The sequence below is a fragment of the Ursus arctos genome, unplaced genomic scaffold (assembly GCF_023065955.2).
Source record: "Ursus arctos isolate Adak ecotype North America unplaced genomic scaffold, UrsArc2.0 scaffold_12, whole genome shotgun sequence".
NCBI lineage: Eukaryota > Metazoa > Chordata > Mammalia > Carnivora > Ursidae > Ursus > Ursus arctos.
Window position 1 is genome coordinate 65,012,364 of NW_026622786.1, and position 6,848 is coordinate 65,019,211.

At 36.8% G+C, this 6,848-nt stretch overlaps 1 pseudogene; it reads left to right on the forward strand.

Moving 5' to 3' along the window:
• The first annotated feature begins 698 nt into the window (after positions 1 to 698).
• LOC113254216 (histone H3.3A-like) lies at positions 699 to 6,487 on the forward strand (annotated as a pseudogene).
• Positions 6,488 to 6,848: the final 361 nt, after the last annotated feature.

The following is a 6,848-nucleotide window of genomic DNA, read 5'->3' on the forward strand; positions in this document are numbered from 1 at the left end:
ACCAGTCTTTTATCTGTAGTATCATTTGCAAATATATTCTCCCATTCCGTGGGCTGCCTCTTAGTTTTTTTGACTGTTTCCTTGGCTGTGCAGAATCTTTTTATCTTGATAAAGTCCCACAAGTTCATTTTATCTTTTGTTTCTCTTGCCTTTGGAGATGTGTCATGAAAATGTTGCTGTGTCTGATGTTGTAGAAGTTGCTGCCTATGCTCTCTTCTAGGATTTTGATGGATTCCTGTCTCACATCGAGGTCTTTCATCCATTTGGAGTTTATCTTTGTGTATGGTGTGAGAGAGTGATCAAGTTTCATTCTTTTGCATGTAGCTGTCCCAGTTTTCCTAGCACCATTTATTGAAGAGACTGTCTTTTTTCCACTGGATGTTTTTTCCTGCTTTATCAAAGATTAGTTGCCCAAAGAGTCAAGGGTCCATTCTGGGTTCTCTATTCTGTTCCATTGGTCTATGTGTCTGTTTTTGTGCCAGTACCATGCTGTCTTTGTGATCACAGCTTTGTAGTACAACTTGAAATCCGGCATTGTGATGCCCCCAGCTTTGTTTTTCCTTTTCAACACAGAATTTGAATATTTCTAACATCAATTTTCATTCAGAATGCATGTTGAAATAGATTATATTAGTTAAGTTCTTGCATTAAATGGATGGCATGCTCAAAAGAACTTAAATTAAGGACTATTTGCAGAGATGTGGACAAGTTTAAAGGAAGAAACAAGGAAAGAAGAGGATCTCAAGAACCAAAGACAGCCAGGAGTCGTTAACACTCTTAGACCAGAAAAACAAGGAAGTCAGTGGGAGCAAAGCATTGGGGGTTAGCTGAAAAAAAAAATTATATTAAGCATTAGGTAATATGCAGACAGTACAAACACCATCTATATAAATAGGCCAAAACTGTGATTCCATTTAGACAAAAAGATTTGTCTTCTTGACTGTCTCAGCACTTATCACAATCCTCACATATAGCAGCACTCAAATGTATATTGAGTATATAAATTGCATCTAGCTCCGTCTTTCACACATGGTTTCCTATAAACCATCAAATAGTCATACAGACTAGTAGCTACCAGCAGCCGGGATGCACTGAGAAAGGTACTTATCCATCTGCCAAAGTACTTAAGGTACCAAATAAAATTGGGCTGGGGAAGGCAAAGCCAATAGTTGAGAATACTGGTAAGAAATGTCCACTTTGGGGGCATCTGGATGGCTCAGACAGTTAAGCGTCTGCCTTCAGCTCAGGTCATGATCCTGGGGTCCTGGGATTGAGCCCTGTGTCAGGCTCCCTGCTCAGCAAGGAGTCTGCTTCTCCCTTTCCCTCTGCCCCTCCTCCCACTCGTGCTCTCTCTCTCTTGTTTTCTCTCTCTCAAATAAATAAAATCTTCTTTTTAAAAAAAGAAAGGTCTACTTTTACTAGCTCTCTTACTGTTATTAGCCCTGGGATACTGCATCATCCCTTCTTGGTTTCCTTAAACTCTGCTCATGCCTTTGTAAATATAATCCCTTTATTAAATTCTTCCCAAACCAAAAAAAAAAAAATGCATCTAACAGATATAAATTTCTTGAACAGCAGTAATCATATGAATTACAATTTTTCTGAAATTTTGCAGTTGAAAAGTCAGGGTAGCTTTTATAAGAGTCAGAACATTTCAAATTTAGAACTATGTTCTATTTGGCAATTGTATATTTCAAATGAAGAAAACTATTCTCTTGTGGGCCTAGTGAAGAAACCAGAGAAACCAGCAATAAACAGAACAGAGGTTTAAAAAGATACTGGCACAAAGGTGTAAAACAGGTCTTCTTTCATGTTTACTTTTAAGTGTGTGAACGGTGAAATAAAGAGCACCTTAGAAAAAAGTATGTTTGCCATATTGAGGAATTTGCCATGAATTTTCATATATAATCACTTTGTTCCATTCTATGTGAAAAAAGATAGATTAAGCATTAATGACCTTTTTAAAAGAAGAAACTGGCTCTAGATAATTTAAAATATCTGCTTAAAAAAGGATTTATTTAGGTCATGTGAAGTAATTTACATTTTACAACATGCTGCACATGAAAATGTAGAGTATTATAAGCACTAAATTCTGGATTTATTTTTCTTTTCTTTTTTCCTACGTAATCTACTATATATGTATGTACTATGTGATGTTTGTAACAGAGAACATAAGCAATTAAATGACCACACTGCAACATTGCAGCCAAAATTATCTTTTTACCAGAACCCACTTATGCAAGTGCTTAGGTGGGATTGACTCAATACTCCCAGAGATGGGTAAACTAGGTTTGGGCAGACAAAGCCACAGTGATTACTTCAGAGACTGGTTACTTAAAACCAATGAGGCTCAATGACAAAGAAGGAAGGAAGTCATAGGATTCATAATATATTTTGGTGATGCAGTCAGCAGGATTTGCTAGTAATTCAGATGGAGAAGAGTCAAGGCTGATGAACCTGAGCATCTGGGTGATGGTAGCCATGTACTGAGACAGGAAACCCAGAAGAAACAGGTTTTATGGAATAAAAATGAAGGGTTTAGTTCTGGGCATTATAAATTTGAGATGCCTATTAGACACACATGGGTATAAACATGTCCAGTAAACAGTTGCACAGATGAATTTAAGATAAATTTAGAATTCCTTAGGGTAGATTCCTAGCAGTGGAGTTGCTGGATCAAAGGTTATGTGCATTTTAACTGAGTTGTGCCAGAGCCAGCTTCTGCTGACTTGTAAGAGTTGATTATTAAGTTTTCAAGAATTTTATGAGCCAATTGTTAGTCATTTTAAAAAATTAAACTACATAAACTTACAATTAACTACATTACTTTTTAAAAAAGGATAATGGGGGGTGGTGTTAGAGGTCTAGTAGAGTCAGGATTTTCACCACTGACCCAAAATAATGAAGCTACTTTGTTCTCTCCCATAGTGTCCATGGGAGGTCGTATTGGGAGCAGAAATGAAGCACACCTATGTTTCCCAGGCAGAGTGGTATCAGTTGGAGCACTAGTGTGGAACCAGGACTTCTATCCTTGCCCAGCAGTAATGGATAGCTCCCATCCTGCATATAAACAGAGTCCAAATTGGAAACCTGGACTTGTACCCTGACTTCTTACAGTAATGAGGTGATGGGCATTTCCCTTCCCCTGCCATAGAAATGTCAGAGAAAGCTGACTAAAACAGGAGATTTAAATAACATTCATGGCTCAATCCAACACCTAAAGAAAGTGACAGAGAAGCATGGTAGGTTAAATTCAATGGTGAAGCAATTGGCAAAATCCAGACAGTATATATCACCCAGTTTCTGCAATAACAATAGAACAACAACAAAAATTTTGTAAGAAAATTTTTAAAGGAGAGGAGAGAATACTTATAGACTTGAGATTTATTGATAAAACACAGAGTGTGGACATTATTGGGATTCTGATTCAAATAGTCTAACTGTCAAAAGAAATGAGACAATTCAGAAAAATTTTTAAACTGGATGTTTGATGATAATAAAGAATTACTGCTAAAAAAATTACTGCTGTTTTTTTCATACTTTAAAAAAATCTTAAAAAAAAAAAAACAAACCCAGAGTCTCATAACAGAAAACCCCAAAATGTCAAAGTTTCAATCAAAAACCACACATCCCACCTGGAACTAGGAAAATCTCAAACTAAATTACAAATAAACAAACAAAAAAGATAATCAATAGTTGCCATTCTGAGATGACAGAGACTTTAGGTCTATCTGACAAAGATTAAAGTAGCCATCATAAAAGTACTTCAAGAAGCAAACATAAAAACATGTTTGAAATATGGAAAAATAAAAATTCTTGGTAAAGAAATAGGAAATGTAAGGATGGACCAAATGGAAATTTTAGAATTGAAAAATATAATAACCAAAATAAAAACTCAGTGAATGGACTCAACAGCAGAATAGAGGGATCAGAGGGAAGAACTAATGAACTACAAGATATAAAAATATAAATTACTTTATCTGAACAACAAAAAGAAAATAGACCCAAAACAACAACAACAAAAAAGAACAGAGCCTCAGGAACCTGTGGGACCATAACAAAAGATCTAATGTTTATGCCATCAGACTCCCAGAAAGAGAAGAGAAATAGAGCATGGTTTAAAAAATACTTGAGGAAACAATGGCTGAAAACTCCCCAAATATGGGAAAAGACACACACCTACATATTCAATAATCTGACTAAATTCCAGAAGGGATAAACCCAAGAAATCTAAACAAAACCCATCATAGTTAAACTTTGAAAACTAAAGACAGATTAAAAATCTTGCAAGCAGGAGAGAGAAACAACACCTTATGGATCAGAGAAAAACAGTTCAAATGACAATAGATTTCTCATCAAAAACCATGGAAGTCAGGGGTGCCTGGGCGGCTCAGTTGGTTAAGTGTCTGACTCTTGATTTTGACTCAGGTCATGATCTCAGGGTCGTGGGATGGAGCCCTGCATCAGGCTCTATGCTCAGCCGAGAGTCTGCTTCTCTCCTTCCTCCCCTGCTTGTGCTCTCTCTCCCTTTCTCTAAAATCAATCAATCAATCAATCTTTTTTTTTTAAGCCATGGAAATCAGAAGGAAGTGACACAACACTTTCAAAACACTAAAAGAAAAGAACTCTGAACCCAGAATTTTACATCCAGCGAAAACATCCTTTAGGAATGAAGGGAGGGGCGCCTAGGTGGCACAGCGGTTAAGCGTCTGCCTTCGGCTCAGGGCGTGATCCCGGCGTTGTGGGATCGAGCCCCACATCAGGCTCCTCCACGATGAGCCTGTTTCTTCCTCTCCCACTCCCCCTACTTGTGTTCCCTCTCTCGCTGGCTGTCTCTATCTCTGTCAAATAAATAAATAAAATCTTTAAAAAAAAAAAAAGGAATGAAGGGAAAACCAAGACATTCTCAGATAAAAGAAAACTAAGAAGTTGTCATCAATAGACGCACACTGGAAGAATGGTTAAAAGGAGTTCTCTAAACAGAAAGGAAGGAACTAGGGGCTCCTGGGTGGCTCTGTCAGTTAAGCATCTGCTTTAGGCTCAATTCATGATCCCTGGGTCCTGGGATCAAGCCCCATGGTGGAGTCAGGCTCCCTGCTCAGCGGGGAGTCTACTTCTCCCTCTCCCTCTGCCGCTCCCCCCGCTAGTGCTTTCTCTTTCGTTCTTGCTCTTGCTTGCTCTCTCCTGAATAAATAAAATATCTCAAAAAAAGAAAGGAAGGAAGGAAGGAAGGAAGGAAGGAAGGAAGGAAGGAAGGAAGGAAGGAAGGAAGAAAGAAAGAAAGAAAAAGAAAGAAAGAAAGAAAGACTAAATAAAGCAAACTTGGAGCATCAGAAAGGATGAAATAATATGGTAAGGAAAAATATAATTAAATATATTAGATCTTCCTTCTTTTTTTGAGATTTCTAAAATATGTTTGACAACTGAAGCAAAAATTTTAATACTGATGTGGTTGTACATGTATATAGGGGGAATATTTAAGATTATTATATTATAAAGGGGGGAGTATAAAGGAAAATGAAGGAGAGTATGGTTTCTATACTCCCCTCAAACTAATAAAGTGACATCACTAGACTGATAAGTTATGTCTGTATATATGATATAATACTTAGAACAATCTCTTAAAAAGCTAGACAAGGAGATGAACTCAAAAACACTATAAAAAATCAAAATGGAATTCTAAAACTATTCAAGCAACCCACAGGAAGGCAAGAAAGGAAAATATAAAAATGAAATACAGGACAAACAGAAAGTAAAAAATAAAATGACAACTTAAGCTCCAAAAGGTTAATAATTTCCTTAAATGTAAATGATCTAAACACAAATTAATAGAGATGGTCAGAGTGAATTAAAAAATACAATCCAATGTGTCCATAAAAAACTCATTTCAAATATAATGATACGGTCAGTTTGACAGTAAAAGAATGGAGAAAGAAACATCATACAAACATTAATTAAAAGTAAGTGATAGTGTTCCCAGCCACTGCCTTGCCATGGTCGCTTGCTCACACCAGTGCCGCCTATAGCTCGCTGAGCTCCAGCTGAAGGAGTAAAGAGGTAAGTAAGGAGGTCTCTACACGATGGCTTCTACACAGTGGACTGCAAATCCGCTGGTGGTAGAACACTGAGGAAGCAACTGGATACAAAAGCTGCTGGCAAGAGTGTGCCCTCTACTGGAAGGGTGAAGAAACCTAATTGATACAGGTCTGGTACTGTGGCACTCTGTGAAGTTAAATATTATCAGAAGTCCACTGAACTTCTGATTCAAAAACTTCTTTTCCAGTGGCTGATGTGAGAAATTGCTCAGGACTTCAAAACAGATCTGTGCTTCCAGACTGCAGCTTTTGGTGCTTTGCAGGAGGCAAGTGAGGCCTATCTGGTGGGCCTTTTTGAAGACATCGACATGTATGCTATCTATGCCAAATGTACAACAATTATACCAAAAGACATCCAACTAGCATGCCGCATAGGTGGAGAACATGCTTAAGAATCCACTATGATAGAAAACATTTCATTCTTAAAATTTTTTTTCTCTTCTTCCTGTTATTGGTAGTTCTGAATGTTAGATATTTTTTTCCATACGTTCAAAAGGTACCTAAAGTGTATATGATTGCAAGTGGAAAAATAGAAGAAGGAAATCAGGTAGGGGCAGTTTTTCCATTTTCATTTGTATGTGAATTTTTAACATAAATGTGGGGACATAAAGCCTTAATGCAAGTCAAAATGTTTCAGTGAACCAATTTCAGCAGTTCAACTTTATAACAATTATAAATAAACCTGTTAAATTTTTTAAAAGTTAAGTAGTAAAAAATAAACAAACAAACAAATAAATAAATAAATAAATAAAT